Source organism: Triticum urartu, chromosome 3A (genome assembly GCF_056163025.1).
Source record: "Triticum urartu cultivar PI428250 chromosome 3A, HENAU_Tu73, whole genome shotgun sequence".
NCBI lineage: Eukaryota > Viridiplantae > Streptophyta > Magnoliopsida > Poales > Poaceae > Triticum > Triticum urartu.
Genome location: NC_141875.1, coordinates 699,160,151 through 699,177,935, shown reverse-complemented (window position 1 = coordinate 699,177,935; position 17,785 = coordinate 699,160,151). Strand labels below are relative to the sequence as shown.

Below are 17,785 nucleotides of genomic sequence, written 5' to 3'. Positions count from 1 at the left end.
ATATATATGTGGTACAGTGGTAGAGAACAACAAAGGACGATGCACGGAAATTCAATTCACTTAAATTTAGTTTAAATAAATAAACTTAGTCTGGGATTAGCAGAATGTTGCCGGAAATTTCGAGATTGCAGAATTTCCAACAGGAATCTGAAATAGTTGAAACTAAGGATGTCAAGGGCCTCAGTGCCAAAGACAGCAGGGCCTCGACTACGTAGTTCGTAGTCTTGGTGGATAGGAGCGCTAGGGTTTTTGCCTGGCTGCTCAATAGCGCGGAAGGAGAGGATAGGAGTAGAGAAAGAGGTAGGAGATAATAACTTTATTGCTTGCCCTCAAAGGATGCTGATTATACGATATATAAAGGCCCCATGAGCTGCTAACAAACTAGAAACCTATGCCTAACAAACTACTCCTTTATTCTAGGAACTAATGTATAAGGACCACACTAGTAGAAAACAGGGCTTTGGTCCAGGTCGGGTCAGCCCATTAGTCCCGGTTCAGTCTAGAACCGGGACCAATGTGGGCATTGGTCCCGGTTCGTGAGCCCAGGGGACCGGCCGGGCCACATGGGCCATTGGTCCCGGTTCATCTGGACCTTTTGGTCCCGGTTGGTGGGATGAACCGGGACCAATGGGCCTCGCTCCTGGCCCACAACCATTGGTCCCGGTTGGTGGCTTGAACCGGGACCAAAGGCTCCCCTTTAGTCCCGGCTCATGTCACCAACCGGGACCAATGAGGTGCCTATATATACCCCCTCGCGCAAGAGCAGAGCACAGTGCTCTGTTTTTTCTGGCCGAGGGGGAGAGGGCTTTGTGGTGCTCTAGCTCACCTCCTACGCACATGAGGTGTTCGATGGAATGCCCGAGCCACACTACTTAAGCTTTCTCCTCTCGAAGCTCGACCTCCAAGCTCCATTTTCCTCGAGATTTGTCTAGATTTAGCGGTCCGTCACGCCCCGTCCCCGTCTTCACCGCCGTCGATCACCCGCGCCGATCTCATCACCGACACTACCGTGGTGAGCCTCTTGTTCTTATCTTCTTTCTGAAAGGAAAAATATTCTTACTTGTATGTTTAGATAGATACTTGTATCATTTTCTTACATTTATTATTGCATCTTATATAGTGCGATGATTTTGGTATCCGCCCCCGTCGGCCCTCATCCTGTCTATGATTCGGATGTGGTATGTATATTATCTTTATAACTATTGGTTCATTTATTGTTTATGAAAATTATGCCGACCAACGTGACATACATTTTATTTATCTAGGATGTATGTGAATCGGAAATGCCAACCAACCCTATTGTCGAGAGGTTAAATTTAGTTGAAGAAGAAAACAATTTGTTGAAGGAAAAAATAAAAAAATTGAGGAGGAGAAGATGATATTGGAGTTGCATGTTGCGGATGTCGTCGATGATCACAAGATCAAGATGGATGCAATGCGCTTGAAGATTAGAAAGATTAGAAAATATGCCATTCATACCGAGGCTTGGTATCATTATGCCGTTGGATCAATTGTTACCTTGGTTGCGATTATGATCGCATTTGTTTTCGCATTGAAATGTTTTTTACATAGTTTCAATGTATGGTTTAATTAATTAGATGCTCTAGAGAGCTATATGTTGTTAGATGAGAACTATGTATGCACTTTGGTTTTAATGTGATGATGAACTTCTATTAATTTGGACACTTAATTATATATAATGCACGCAGATGAACCGGCAATGGATGTACGATGACAGACACACCCGCGAGTACATTAAGGGCGTGCATGAGTTTCTCGATGCGGCTGAGGCAAACAAGCAGAATGGTTTTATGTGTTGTCCATGCACTGAATGTGGGAATACGAGGTCTTACTCTAACCGGAAAATCCTTCACTCCCACCTGCTTTACAAGGGTTTCATGCCACACTATAATGTTTGGACGAGGCACGAAGAAATAGGGGTTATGATGGAAGACGGCGAAGAAGAAGACTACGATGACAACTATGTGCCCCCTGAATACGATGATGCTGCAACGGGGGGAGCTGGTGAAGATCAAGAGGAACCAGACGATGTGCCCAATGATGCTGCAACGGGTGAAGCTGCTGAAGATCAAGAGGAACTAGACGATGTGCCCGATGATGATGATCTCCGCCGGGTCATTGTCGATGCAAGGACGCAATGCATTAGTCAAAAGGACAAGCTGAAGTTCGATCGCATGTTAGAGGATCACAAAAAAGGGTTATACCCCAATTGCGAAGATGGCAACACAAAGCTCGGTACCGTACTGGAATTGCTGCAGTGGAAGGAAGAGAATGTTGTGGCTGACAACGAATTTGAGAAGCTACTGAAAATATTGAAGGAGAAGCTTCCAAAGGATAATGAATTGCCCGACAGTATATACGCAGCAAAGAAGGTCGTATGCCCTCTAGGATTGGAGGTAGAGAAGATACATGCATGACCTAATGACTGCATCCTCTACCGTGGTGCATACAAGGATCTGAACGCATGCCCGGTATGCGGTGCATTGCGGTATAAGATCAGACGAGATGACCCTGGTGATGTTGACGGCGAGCCCCCCAGGAAGAGGGTTCCTGTGAAGGTGATGTGGTATGCTCCTATAATACCACGGTTGAAACGTCTGTTCAAAAACGAAGAGCATGCCAAGTTGATGCGATGGCACAGTGAGAACCGAAAGAAAGATGGGAAGTTGAGAGCACCCGCTGACGGGTCGCAGTGGAGAAAAATCGAGAGAAAGTAATGGGATGAGTTTGCAAAGGACCCAAGGAATGTATGGTTTGCTTTAAGCGCGGATGGCATTAATCCTTTCGGGGAGCAGAGCAGCAATCACAGCACCTGGCCCGTGACTCTATGTATATATAACCTTCCTCCTTGGATGTGCATGAAGCGGAAGTTCATTATGATGCCAGTTCTCATACAAGGCCCTAAGAAACCCGGCAACGAAATTGATGTGTATCTAAGGCCATTAGTTGAAGACCTTTTATAGCCGTGGAATGAAAACGGTGTACGTACGTGGGATGAGCACAGACAGGAGGAATTTAACCTTAAGGCGTTGCTGTTCGTGACCATCAACGATTGGCCCGCTCTCAGTAACCTTTCAGGACAGACAAACAAAGGGTACCACACATGCACGCACTGTTTAGATGACACTGAAAGTATATACCTGGATAAATGCAGGAAGAATGTGTACCTGGGCCATCGTCGATTTCTTCCGACCAACCATCAATGTCGAAAGAAAGGCAAGCATTTCAAAGGCGAGGCAGATCACCGGAAGAAGCCCGCCATGCGCACCGGTGATCACGTGCTTGCTATGGTCAATGATTTACACTACGTAATCTTTGAAAAGGGTCTCGGTGGACTAGCTGTTCCAAATGACGCTGAGGGACACACACCCATGTGGAAGAAGAAATCTATATTTTGGGACCTACCCTACTGGAAAGACCTAGAGGTCCGCTCCTCAATCGACGTGATGCACGTGACGAAGAACCTTTGCGTGAACCTGCTAGGCTTCTTGGGCATGTATGGGAAGACAAAAGATACACCTGAGGCACGGGAGGACCTGCAACGTTTGCACGAAAAAGACGGCATGCCTCCGAAGCAGTATAAAGGTCCTGCCAGCTACGCTCTTACGAAAGAAGAGAAAGAAATCTTCTTTGAATGCCTGCTCAGTATGAATGTCACGGCTCAGAAGAAGGGAATAATAAATATGCCAGAGAAAAAGTTTCAGAACCTAAAGTCTCATGACTGCCACATGATTATGACGCAACTGCTTGCGGTTGCATTGAGGGGGCTTCTACCGAAAAACGTCCGATTAGCTATTGTGAAGCTATGTGCATTCCTCAATGCAATCTCTCAGAAGGTGATCGATCCAGAAATCGTATCAAGGTTAAGGAGTGATGTGGCGCAATGTCTTGTCAGTTTCGAGCTGGTGTTCCCACCATCCTTCTTCAATATCATGACGCACGTCCTAGTTCATCTAGTCGACGAGATTGTCATCCTAGGGCCCGTATTTCTACACAATATGTTCCCCTTTGAGAGGTTCATGGGAGTCCTAAAGAAATATGTCCGTAATCGCGCTAGGCCAGAAGGAAGCATCTCCATGGGCCATCAAACAGAGGATGTTATCGGGTTTTGTGTTGACTTCATTCCTGGCCTTAACAAGATAGGTCTCCCTAAATCGCGGTATGAGGGGAGACTGAGTGGAAAAGGCACTCTTGGAAGAGACTCAATAATATGCAGGGACGGATATTCTTGGTCTCAAGCACACTACACAGTTCTACAGAACTCTACCTTGGTGACCCCGTATGTCGATGAACACAAGAACAGTCTGCGCTCCAAACACCCGGAGCAATGCGACGACTGGATTACATGTGAACACATCGGGACTTTCAGCAGTTGGTTGGAAACACGTCTCAGAGGTGACAACACTGTTTGTGATGAGTTGTACTTGTTGTCCAGGGGACCATCTTTGACTGTATTGACTTACAAAGGATACGAGATAAATGGGAATACATTTTACATGATCGCCCAAGATCAAAAGAGCACCAACCAAAACAACGGTGTCCGCTTTGATGCAGCAACCGAGAGCGGAAAGGATACATATTATGGTTACATAGTGGACATATGGGAACTTGACTACGGACCTAATTTTAAGGTCCCTTTGTTTAAGTGCAAATGGGTCAATCTGTTAGGCGTCGGGGTACAGGTAGACCCACAGTACGGAATGACAACAGTGGATATGAAAAATCTTGGGTACACTGACGAACCGTTCGTCCTAGCCAATGATGTGGCATAGGTTATCTATGTGAAGGACATGTCTACCAAACCGAGAAAAAGAAAAGATAAGGAAGCGAATACATCATACGATGAGCCAAAGCGCCATATAGTACTTTCTGGAAAAAGAGACATCCTGGGAGTGGACGGCAAGACAGACATGTCTAAAGATTATGAAAAGTTTCATGAAATTCCTCCCTTCAATGTCAAGGCTGACCCAAGCATCCTAATAAACAATGAAGATTATCCATGGTTACGGCGCAATAAGCAAATGACACAAGCGAAGAAAAAGTGAAGACTTTCTCCCGCAACTTTGCAACACACGAATATGCTACCATTGTCCGTTTTGTACATGCACATGCTATGTGGGTGAAATTATGATACCATCCTAACTTTCAACTTTTTCAGAGTTCATTTGAAATGCTTTCATGTCTTATGGTTCGGCCCTCGTAATACCATGACCATTAGTCCCTGGCCCATGCCAACTTTTAACTTTCAACTTTCAACTTTCTAAAACTAATGGCACTAACAGAAACTTTCAACTTTCATCTATTCTCATTTTTTAGTAAGTTAATCACAAACTTGTGATTCAAACAATTTTCAAAGAATTCAAATTTTAACTATTCAAATTTGAAAACTAATGGCACTAACAGAAAGTTTATAATTTTTCTAAAACTAATGGCACTAACAGAAAGTTTATAATTTTGCTGACCTAAAATCAAAAAGAATTAAAAAATAAAGCAAAAACAAAAGGAAATAAATAATGCAGAAAACAATACAAAAAAACTGGAAAAAAATTAAAAATAGCAACAATAAGTATTTTGTTGTAAGTAGAAACAAAATAAAATAAAGAAAGAAACAAAGAAAACAAAAAACAAAAAAGTGTTTTCAAATTTGAAAAAATGGCACTAACAGATAGTTTATAATTTTTCTAAAACTAAAAGCAAAAAGAATTAAAAACTAAAGCAAAAAAAAGAGAAAATAAATAATGCAGAAAACAAAACAAAAAATTGGAAAAAAAATAAAAATAGCAAAAATAAGTATTTTGTTGTTAGTAGAAACAAAATAAAATAAATAAAGCAACAAAGAAAACAAAAAACAAAAAAGTGTTTTCAAATTTGAAAACTAATGGCAATAACAGAAAGTTTATAATTTTTTCTAAAACTAAAAGCAAAAAGAATTAAAAAATAAAGCAAAAAACAAAAGAAAATAAATAATGCAAAAAACAAAACAAAAAATGGAAAAAAAAATATTTTTATAGTAAAGTTAATCACAAACTTGTGATTCACACAAATTTCAAAGAATTCAAATTTTAACTATTCAAATTTGAAAAGTAATGGCACTAACAGAAAGTTTATTATTTTTCTGACCTAAAAGCAAAAAGAATTAAAAAATAAAGCAAAAAACAAAAGGAAATAAATAATGCAAAAAAAAACAAAAAACTGGAAAAAATAAAAAAATTGCCACCTATTGGGCCACCACGGCCTGAATACGACTAGAAACCCAACATGGGCAGGATTCAGGCCCGCAGAAGGCCCAATAGGCCCACAGGCAAAGCAGTGTCAGATTAGGCCCATAGGCCTGCAGTTCAGAGGAGTTCGAGAGGGAGGAGGCAGCAGAGCTTATAAACAGGTGTTGGGCGCTGTCAACTAGCGAGGTGGGACTAAACTCCCACCACCACGCCGCTGTGCAAGGCCATTGGTCCCGGTTGGTGGCATGAACCGGGACCAATGCCCACCTTTGGTACCGGTTCGTGGCACCAACCGGTACCAATGCCCCCCTTTAGTCCCGGTTGGAGCCAGCAACCGGGACCAAAGGCCGCCGCTTCCCGCCCTTTGGGCTGTTGAAAATTGGCCTTTGGTGCCGGTTGGTGGCACCAACCGGGACTAAAGAGGGGCATTAGTCCCGGTTGGTTTCATGAACCGGGACTAGTGCTCTGGCTATATAAGCCAAGACTTGTGAAATTCTCGATTCAGTTCGATCCATCTCCTCGTCCTCTCCTCTGACGACGCCGCCAGGCTGCTCCTCGTCCTCGTCGCCACCGAGCCCTCTGGACCACGTCATCACCTCCCTGAGCCCGCGCCGTCCTCGTCGCCGGCATCCCTGAGCCCGCCGCCCTCGTCCCCGTCGCCGCGTGCCTCCCCGAGCCCGCCTCCTTGTCCCCGTCACCGCGTGCTGCCCTGAGGCTGCCGTCCCCGTCACCGCGTGCCGCCTCGAGCCCTCCGTCCTCGTCGCCGGACTCCAGCCGTCGCCGCCCCCCTCAAAGTGAGCCCCCCTCTCAAGTGCCACTCTTGCGCCCGAGCGCCCCTTGCTCCGCCCCTGCTCCATGGTCGCCGCCGGCCCCGATGCATTGAAGAGCAGAAGGAGAGGAGAAGTAGAGGAGAGGAGAAGTGGAGCAGCAGCAACGCACTGTCCACTTTTCTGAATTTTTTGGAATTTCTGAATTTTTTTGTCCATATAGAAGGTGTTTGATGAGATGCTAGATGTTTTTTTTCATATGATGTTTTTTTTCATATATGTATTCATTTTTTATTTAGGTCGTTAATTAGTAGATATCGATTTTAGGTTAGTGTAGAGGAAAAAGTAAAATAAGGAAAAGGAAGAAAAGAGGAAGAAGGAAGAAGGAAGAAGAAGAAGAAGAAAAGGAAGGAGTGGAAAAAGGAAAATAAGAAGAGGAAGACTTCTTTTTTCTTCATGGATATATGCTAAAGAAAACGAGGGGGGTGATAGATGATGATGAGGAGTCGAGAGTGGGACGAGAGGTCGAGAGGTGTCGAGGGGAGAAAAAAAATGTTATCAGGGACGAGGGTCGTCGAGGGGTCGAGAGAGCGACGAGGGGTCGAGAGAACTAAATAAGAAGAAGAAGAGGAGAGGAAGAAGAGGATAAATAAATAAGAAGAAGAAAAAATAAGAAAAAGAAGAGGAGAAGAAGAGAGGAATAGTGGAGAAGAAGAGAAAATAGAATATATTCTATTTTTTCTTCTTCTCCACTATTCCTTTCTTCTTCTCCTCTTTTTTTTCTTCTTTTTTTTCTTCGATCTTCTCCTCTAGGATTTCAGGGTCGAGGGTTCGAGGGGTCAAGGGTCGAGGGTTTCAGGGTCGAGGGTTTGAGGGTTCTATAGGGTCGAGGGTCGAGGGTTCCAGGGTCGTCTAGGGGTCGAGGGTTCCAGGGTCGTCGAGGGTTCGAGGGGTCGAGAGAGGTTTCCTAGTGTCAAAGTATTGAAGAAATCCATGCCTTCATCATTAGCCGGAAGTAACCAGGGCATGTTGGTACGAAGTTCTGCAAAGTTGTTCTGGAATGGAGTCCCGGATAGGATAATCCGCCTTTTGGTACGAATTCAGCAAAGGCCTTCCAAATAGCGATATTCGGAAGGCTCTTGCTAAACTTTGTACCAAAAAGCGAATTATCCTATCTGGGACTCCGGTCCAGAACAACTTTGAAGAGCTTTGTACCATCATGCACATGTTACTTTCGCCTAATGATGAAGACATGGTTTTGTTGAATCCTTTGACACTACGCAACCTCCCGACCCCTCGGCGATGCTCTCGAACATGAGAGGAAGAAGAGGATCGCCGAGGGGTCGAGGGTTCCAGGGTCGTCGAGGGTTCGAGGGGTCGAGGATCGCCGAGGGGTCGAGAGAGGTTTCCTAGTGTCAAAGTATTGAAGAAATCCATGCCTTCATCATTAGCCGGAAGTAACCAGGACATGTTGGTATGAAGTTCTGCAAAGTTGTTCTGGAATGGAGTCCCGGATAGGATAATCCGCCTTTTGGTACGAATTCAGCAAAGGCCTTCCAATTAGCGATATTCGGAAGGCTCTTGCTGAACTTTGTACCAAAAAGCGAATTATCCTATCTGGGACTCCGTTCCAGAACAACTTTGAAGAGCTTCGTACCATCATGCACATGTTACTTTCGCCTAATGATGAAGACATGGTTTTGTTGAATCCTTTGACACTACGCAACCTCCCGACCCCTCGGCGATGCTCCCGAACATGAGAGGAAGAAGAGGATAAAAAGAGAAGATGAAGAAGAAAAAAAAGAGGAGAAGAAAGAATAGAGGAGTTCTTCTCCTCTATTCTTTCTTCTCCTCTTTTTTTCTTCTTCTTCCTCTTTTTTTTATCGGGAACAAGGGTCGTCGAGGGACATAGATGTAGTGTCGTCGTTGTCGATATATACCCCATCCCGATAGCTTACTATGATTAGGTAGCTAGTTCTACGTTTGGCACTAATATATCCATCTGTCATGTTTGAATAATAATTGCCATGTTGTAAATATTTGTAGAAACTATGGACACCGCCCTAGACGAAGCAAAAGAAGCGTTGTTGAGGAACATAATCGCAGAAGGAAGTGATGCCGTCTCGTTGTTTCTCAACGACACCGATGGTCTGGAAGGAGAGGGTGAACAAGCTGGGTACGGTGACCTAATGCCTATGCAAGAAGAAGAACATGAGGACGGCTCCGGTGACCCAATGCCGGTGCAAGAAGGAGACCGTGATGACGGCTCCGGTGACCGAACCGAGTCCGGCCAGGTATATATATTAGTTAAGCCTGTGCTGACTAGCTGATTGATGCATTCATTGTTTTGGTATGTACACATATTAATTAAGTCTTTATTCTTTTTTCTAGCCCTCCGGATCAAGCACAACTTCGGTAAAGAGACGAGGCCCGAAGAAAAAGTTGAGCTCGGATGAAAAGTTTGGGATCATAGCAATCGCGCCCGATGGCCAACCGATTGAACCCCTCCGGACAAAGAGCGCATTTGTTGCTCAGTGCGGGGTTCTGGTTAGAGACAAGATCCCGATAAGCATCCAGCAATGGTTTAAGCCGGCTACAGAAGACCCTGAGGTGTCTTATGTCAATGATATGCAGAAAAATGATCTTTGGACTGAGCTGAAGTCAAATTTCACCCTACCGCCAGAGGATAATCCAGAGAACCCAATAAAAGAGAAATTAATCAAGTCTTTTGCTCTTAAGAGGATGGCAGAACTATTCAGGAGGTGGAAGAAAGAGCTGAATAAGTTTGTCGAAAATAATGAGACACCAGAATTCAAGGGCAGATATGAGAAGATCAGAGATCACTGGCCCGCATTTTTGGCCCACAAGACATCGGAAAAGAGTAAGAAGATGTCGGCGACAAACAAGCAAAATGCTGCGAAGAAGATGCTTCACCATCGCACGGGGTCAGGTGGCTACCTCGTAGCCCGGCCTAAGTGGGCCAAGACTAAGAATGATCTGGTTCATAAAGGGATCGAACCAGAGACAATTAGCTGGCCAGACCATTGCCGGACTTGGTTCTTCGGGGCTGGCAAAACCTTGGACCCTGTAACAGGGAAGTGCATTTGGACAAACGATCAAATGGACATACCAGTCAGTAAGCTTAAGCAGTATATCGAAGCAGCGCAGCAAGGGAAGTTCTTTCCAGACAGAGAGAACGACGAGCTCACAATGGCCCTCGGGAATCCTGAGCACCCTGGACGGACACGAGGCACGCCAGGCTCCATTCCGTGGAAGGTTGGGTTTTCGGACGCAGGCGGTTACAAATCCCATGAGAGGAGGAAAAAAGTGCAGTAGACCCAAATGCAGGCGCTGCAAGCAAGGGTAGACGCGATAGAGGAACGAGAAACAAATCGCAGCAAACGTACTGCCGAAGCCTCCCCCAAAGCTACCCCGCCATCTCAGCACAGAAGCAGCGTGGCTTCCACCGAGCTGCTTCAGCCGGAGCATGCCTTGATGGCTCCTGCCAGCTATCCCGTGGATGCTATGACGGAGTCTCAAAATTGCCACCTTATGACGCAATGGATGAATTTGAAGGTCAAGGCGGCTGTTGGCTCTGTTTATCCTACTGAACCCGGTGCAACTTTTCACTGCCGGCCGATTCCAGAAGGATATGCTAGGGTGATGGTGGATGAAATAACGGAGGGATTTGAGGACCTCCAGCTTGACCACCCTACCGGTGAAGGGGAGACTCGGCTGGGGTCTGCTCTGAAGACTCCATGCCTATGGCGGAAGGAGCTCATCAACCTTCCGAACTGGACGCCTCCGCCTCCTCCTCCTTCTCCGACAAGTCAGGGGACTCCGCCTCCTCCACCGCCTCCTCCAGCGAGTGACGATCAGGGCCCTCGGCCGGCTCCTTCTCCGGCGCGTGGCGGCACTCCGCCTCCTTCTCCGCCTGCGCCGACGCGCCCGAGCAGCCAGCCTCCTCCTTCTCCGCCTCGTCAGCAAGGGCGGAAGAGACCTGCCGCCGCTCCAGCTGCTTCGGCGCGTCGTAGTCCTTCTCCTCCGCCTCGTAAGCAAGTAAAGAAGACAACCGCTTTGTCTGCTCGGTCGGCGTCTAGCAGTACAACCAGAGGCGGGAGGACATACAGATTCGGTCCTTCTCTGAAGACTCCAGAGAAGTTACCATATGAGAGGACACCGGAGGAGAACGCCGAGATCGCGCGAACCGAAGTGGATGACTGGTTTCAAGGGTTGAGAGCAAAGAGACATCCACCTCCGGAGGAGAAGGTAGATCCGGTGAAAGTGAAGCGCACTCTGGCTGCCCTGGCAAAACCACCCAAGTCTCCGCCGAAAGGCAACTATGAGCGCATTATTGCAAAGACATGGGCCGAAGCGGAGCGGTCAGGAAGTACAGTCAGTGATCAAAGGCTGAAAGAACGACGAGCAACTGGGAAACAAATTGCCCAGCTCGGCGAACAAGCGAAGCAATCGTGCCCCCCCCCTCAAGGTGCCTAGCGACATCGCCGATCCGAGGATGGAACCCGGTTATGGCAATGTTGACGATTACCTGCCCGACGATGTACATTATGATACCATGGAGGTGCAGATACACAGATACGAGTACGGGAAGCCTCTCGTCAAAGATGAAAAATCTTTAACAACGATGATGCGAAGATTACATGATTGGTACTTGAAAATCTGCAGAGAGTCTGGGGGGAGGAGTACTTTGTATGTGAGAGTTAAACCGGAGCATGACCTCGTTGGAATTGAACTGTTGCCTATTCCATTTGAGGAGTTCTATCAGTTTTTTAATCAATTGGCCCTCGATAAAACAACGATCACCTGCTACTGTCTGTAAGTACTACTACTTCTGTCATTAAGTCTCTCTATATAGCTCATCTCTTTCATTGCATGTATTTATAATTATCCTCACTATATTATGCAGAATGAAGATCGCCGAATTGAAGAAAGACAAGTCGGTGATATTGGCTTTGTTAACACATATCTCACAGATGCAACTGAGGTTGAACATCGCCCCGGAGATACCGAGGCCAACTTGCTACGATCATTCAAAAAAAATGAAAACAAAGATATAATACTCTTTCCTTACAACTTCAAGTGAGTGTTACTGTCTTGTGCATATTCGGTTTCCCTTATATATTAGTCCAGGTTATAGTAATGTAATTGATGAGTTATGCATGCGTGTGCAGTTTCCAATATATTCTCCTAGAGATTAGGCTTGAGCAGGGAGTAGTAACCGTCTTGGACTCTAAACGAAAAGATCCCCAGGAGTATGCGGACATGACTGAAATCCTCAAGAAGTAAGTTAAATCGATCATTATCCACCATATTAGCAACTTTGTTCATTTCCTGATATCAAGTAATTGTTTTCTTTGTCCAGCAGGGTTTGGAGAAAATTCACCAGAAAAGTTCCGGGACTGCCGAAGGAGCTGGAATTTAGACACCCGAAAGTAAGTACTATAGTAGCATGTTCCGCGCATCTCCTAGTGATTCAAGCGCTAGTTTCATCAATACCATTTAGCATTCTTGCTTATCAGTTTGATTGACCTCTATTTCTTGTAAAGTGGTTGTGGCAGGAAAAAGGGAATGATTTCTATGGATACTACGTCTGCGAGTCCATCCGCCACACGACCTGTGAGCGGGGCGGGTACTCTGACGAACAATATGAAGTACGTAAATAACAACATTCACAATTTTATTTTATTAACATCATTTGTATTGAGTTTCATTCATTCATATATATATATATATATGTATTGACCCCCTTCTTCAAATTAGATGTTTCGGAAGTGGGATGAACTCCTAGCACCAGCTCGCATGCGAGCAATTCAAGAGGAATTGGCGGCATTCTTTCTTGACCAAGTGATCGCTGAAGACGGAGAATACTATGTGGACCATGAGTCCGTATGATTATATTTGTAAGAGATAATTATTGTATATATGTAGCCGGTAGTGTCGGATAGATATACGAGAACTTGTTGTTCGACCAATCTCTCGGAGAAGGAGAGGTGGTCGATATCACTTCTCTCTGTATGCATATATGTTCATGACGATCTTCTGTTTCCTTCGTTTGCTTACTAGCTAACTAGCGTGTCTAGTCCTCTCTATACGTATGTATAGTACGTAGCGTCGAGCAAGCACGGACGTAAGAGAGGACACTTCTCTCTATTAATTATAGCTAGCTAACACAATATATGAAACACCTAAATTAACCCCCCAAAACCCCCAAACCCCCCCTTTCCAAAAAGAAAACCAAAAACCCCAGCCACAGAAATGCTGACGCGTGCTAGCTGACACGTGACACCAACCGGGACCAAAGGGTCTCCTGCCTGGGCTCTGCGCACTGCCCACGTGGAGGCCCATCAGTCCCGGTTCTGGATTGAACCGGGACTAAAGGGTTGGGGCATTAGTACCGACACTTTAGTCCCGGTTCAGGAACCGGGACTAAAGGCCCTTACGAACCGGGACTATAGGCCCTTTTTCTACCAGTGCCAGGACTCCTGCCGAGCCTACGCCTCACCTGTTGCGGCCGGCGGCTGTCGCTCCTGGCCGCGTGGCCCACGCCTGTAGGCAGTGCCCCACATGACATCTCTCCCCCCCTCGACGAGCAGCTCGTCCTCGAGCTGAAAAGCGGGGTAGCGCTCGACGAAACTGTCAAGATCCTCCCATGTAGCTGATGATGTTGCTTCACCCTTCCAGTGGACGAGTAGCTGGCGAACGCCGCGTGCTAGTCGTGCACGAGTCATGCGCTCCGGTTCTGGAACAGCCACCCCGTTGTGGATCGGAGGCAAACCCGGTGGTGCAGTTGGAGGCGTGCCGAAGAACTTCTTGAGGAGGCCCACGTGGAACACGTCATGGAGGCGTGAGCGTGCCGGAAGCTCCAGGCGGTAGGCCACGTCGTTGACGACCTCTGAAATGCGGTACGGCCCATAGAAGCGTGGCTTGAGCTTGCCCTTGGTTGGCAAGTTGAGAGAGGACGCGGCGCGCTGGCGAAGACGAAGCCAGACCCAATCGCCCACGTCATGCCGAATGTCCCGATGGCGTCTGTCGTAGTAGGACTTGTAGACCGCTTGTGCCTGCTGTAGACGATAGCGGATGTCTACGAGTAACTCGTCGCGCTCCGCCATGCTCCTAGCTACTGCGGCCACCCGCGTGTCGCCCGGCTCGTAAGAGCGAATAGTGGGAGGGTCACGACCATACACAAGCTTGAACGGAGTTTCTTGGGTCACTGTCTGGTAGGCGGTGTTGTAAATGTACTCGGCCCAGGGAAGCCACCGGAGCCACTGCCTGGGACGATCCCCGGTGAGACAGCGGAGGTACATCACAATGATCTTGTTGGCAGCCTCCGTTTGGCCATCTTACTGGGGATGAAACGCTGACGTCATGTGCAGCTTTGTCCCGGTGAGGCGCATGAGCTCTCGCCAAAAAGCCAAGGTAAAGACGGGGTCGCGGTCAGAGACCATGGATTGCGGGACGCCATGGAGACGCACAATCTCGGCGAAGAACACCTGCGCCACTGATTCCGCCGTGTACGGGTGGGCCAGCGCCACAAAGTGGCAGTACTTGCTGAAGCGATTCACCACGGTGAGGATGACAGACTTCCCGCCCACGCGAGGGAGCGCTTCCACGAAATCGATGCCAATGTCAGTCCACACGGCCGTGGGCACCGGCAGCGGCAGTAGCAGACCGGCTGGGTGCAAGTGCTCGGACTTGTACCGCTGACAAGTACCACAGGCGCGGACATACTCCTGCACCGTCTTGCGAAGGTTAGGTGCGTGCAAGTCGCGGCGGAGATGATGCAGCGTGCGCAGGATGCCTTTGTGCCCGTCGTCGTGCACTGCGGTGAGAAGCTCCTGGAGTAGTGGAGACGTTGGCGGGATGTAGAGGCGGCCGTTGAAAGTGACGAGGCCGTCGGAGAGCGACCACGGCAGCTGCCGAGCGCCTGTCGTGATATCCTCGCGCAGCGTGACGAGCGCTGGGTCGGTGGACGAAGCTTGCCGTAGGCGATCGATGAAGTCGAAGTGAGGACCAGATATAGCCATGACCCCCGTCTCTTCCGTGTCGTGGCGGGAAAGGGCATCCACCACCGTGTTTGTACTGCCGGCCTTGTACTCCACGGTGAAGTCGAACCCCAGTAGTTTGCCGACCCAATGGTGCTGCGGAATGGTTGCCAAGCGCTGGTCAAGGAGGAATTTGAGGCTGTAGTGGTCAGTTTTTACCACAAATTGGCGCCCCCAGAGGTACGGTCTCCAATGGCGAATAGCGAGCACCAGGCCGATGAGTTCCCGTTCATAGGCCGCCGGGGAACGGTGACGAGGCGCGGCCGGCCGGCTAAAGAAAGCCACCGGGTGCTGATCCTGGAGAAGGACGGCCCCGAAACCGTATGTAGATGCGTCACACTCGACGATGAACGGCCGTGTGAAATCCGGCAACGCGAGTACAGGAGCCGTGGTGACCGCCGTCTTGAGGGCGGTAAAAGCTGCTGCCGCGTCCGGCGACCAGGAGAAGCCGTCCTTGCGAAGCAGGGCCATCGGGGGCGCGGCGACCACGCCAAACTCCTTGACAAACTTGCGGTAGTACCCCGCAAGACCGAGAAACCCCCGGACCGCGCGCGCTGAGCGAGGCTGCGGCCAGTCGGCCACGGCCTGCACCTTTTCCGGATCCATGGCCACTCCGGCCGCGGAGATGGTGTGACCCAGGTAGGAGATCGACTCGACGGCGAACAAGCATTTGGACCTCTTGACGAAGAGCCGGTGCTGGTGCAGGACGGTGAAGACGGTGCGCACATGGCGAAGATGATCGGCCCACGTCTCGCTGAATATGAGGATTTCGTCGAAGAAGACGAGCACGAAACGACGCAGGTACGGCCGTAGTAGGTCGTTCATGAGTGCCTGGAACGTCGCCGGCGCATTGCAGAGGCCGAACGGCATGACCAGGAACTCGTAGAGGCTGTCGTGGGTGCGGAAGGCGGTCTTGGGGATGTCCTCCGCACGCATCCGCACCTGATGGTAGCCGGAGCGCAAGTCGAGCTTGGTGAAGAAACGAGCGCGCCGGAGCTCGTCAAGGAGTTCGTCTACCACCGGAATTGGAAACGCATTCTTGACGGTGATGGCGTTCAGAGCGCGGTAGTCGATGCAAAAGCGCCAGGACCCGTCGGGCTTGCGGACCAGCAGGACCGGCGAGGAGAATGCCGAACAGCTCACTCGGATGATGCCTTGGGTGAGCATGGCGGCGCACTGACGCTCCAGCTCGTCCTTGTGCACGGCTGGGTAGCGGTATGGCCTGACGGCTACAGGGCCGGAACCGGGCAGCAGGGTGATGCCGTGGTCGCGGCCGCGGGGTGGTGGCATGCCGGATAGTTCGGCGAAGATGCCCTCGAACTCGGCGATGATGGCGTCGAGGAAGTCGCGGCCACTGCATGATTTCAGGACGGGCCCGGCCGGTCCCGCAAGGCCGCGCCAGCACACCTGATGGTCCTCCCGCCAGAACGTCATGGAGAGGGCGCGGAAATCCCACAAGATCAGTCCAAGCGTTGCAAGCCATTGCGTGCCGAGGACGACGTCGTAGCCTGCGAGCGGAAGGGCACGGCACGGTACGCGCCCTGGCACGGAACGCGCTCGCCGTTGGCCACCATCACGCATGTCTTCTCGGGGGTAGGGGTGGCAATGTGGCGCGGGGGGCCGCCTCCTCGGCGATGAAGTTGTGGGTGGAGCCGGAATCGATCAGGGCGAGGAGGGAGACTCCCCCAAGGGTGATATGCATCTGCATGGTCTCGCTCATGCGGACGCCGGCGATTGCATGGAGCGAGATGTGAGGGCCGGCCGGCGAGCCATCATCGGTGGCGGAGGCCGTGTCGTCGTCGTCGTTGTTTGGCGCCAGGTCGAGGAGAAAGATGCGCTGGCACACGCGGTTGTGGCCCCTGCCAAACTTCTCATTGCAATTAAAGCAGAGGCCCAGGCGATGGAGTTCCTCCATCTCCGCCTATGAGAGGCGCTTGATTGGGCGCCCTTCCGGCAGAACAGGTGCCTGCGGGGGTGTGGCTGGTGGTGCCGGTGCGGGGAGTGCGAGGCGTGGTCCGGGCGTCGGCAGGATGCCCTTCTGCTGAGAACGAACCGGGGGCGCGGGGGCGAGCGCGCACTGGTCGCGCAGCTCCAACTTGCGGGCGAGACTCATGGCGACAGCGGGGGATTGCGGGTTGTGGATCTCCACGTCGAGGCTAAGGGGTGGCTGGAGGCCCGCGTTGAAGATCTGAACTTTCTGTGTGTCCGACAAGTAGCCTGCCCGGGGAAGGAGCGCCTCAAACCGCTCCTGGAAGTCGACGACGGACGTCGTGCGCTTGCACGCCATCAGTTCGCCCAGCGGGTTAGTGCGCAGGGGCGGCCCGAAGCGGAGGTTGAGCAGCTCGGAGAAGCGGCGCCACGGCGGAGTGCCCTCGTCACGCTGGACCTGCATGTACCACAGCTGGACAGAACCCTCGAGATTGTATGACGCCATCCAGACTTTCTCCTCCTCGGCGATCCGTTGTTGATGGAAGGACTCGCATCTGTTGAGGAAAGGGAGCAGGTCGGACTTGCCGTCGAACTTGGGGAAGTCCATCTTCTGAAACCGCGGGGGTTGATCGTTGTGGTGCTGTCCGTCGTGGCCGACATCGGCGCCTGACGAGGAGGCCGACTTCTCCTTCTCCAGGGCTGCCACGGACGTCTGCAGGGACGTCACGGTAGCAGTCAGGGCCTCGATCATCGTGGCCAAATCAGCGGTGGTGGGTTCCGTCAT

General features: G+C 49.7%; 1 pseudogene; it reads right to left on the bottom strand.

The window, feature by feature from the left end:
• Positions 1-16,645: 16,645 nt before the first annotated feature.
• On the bottom strand, positions 16,646-17,785 carry LOC147981811 (uncharacterized; annotated as a pseudogene).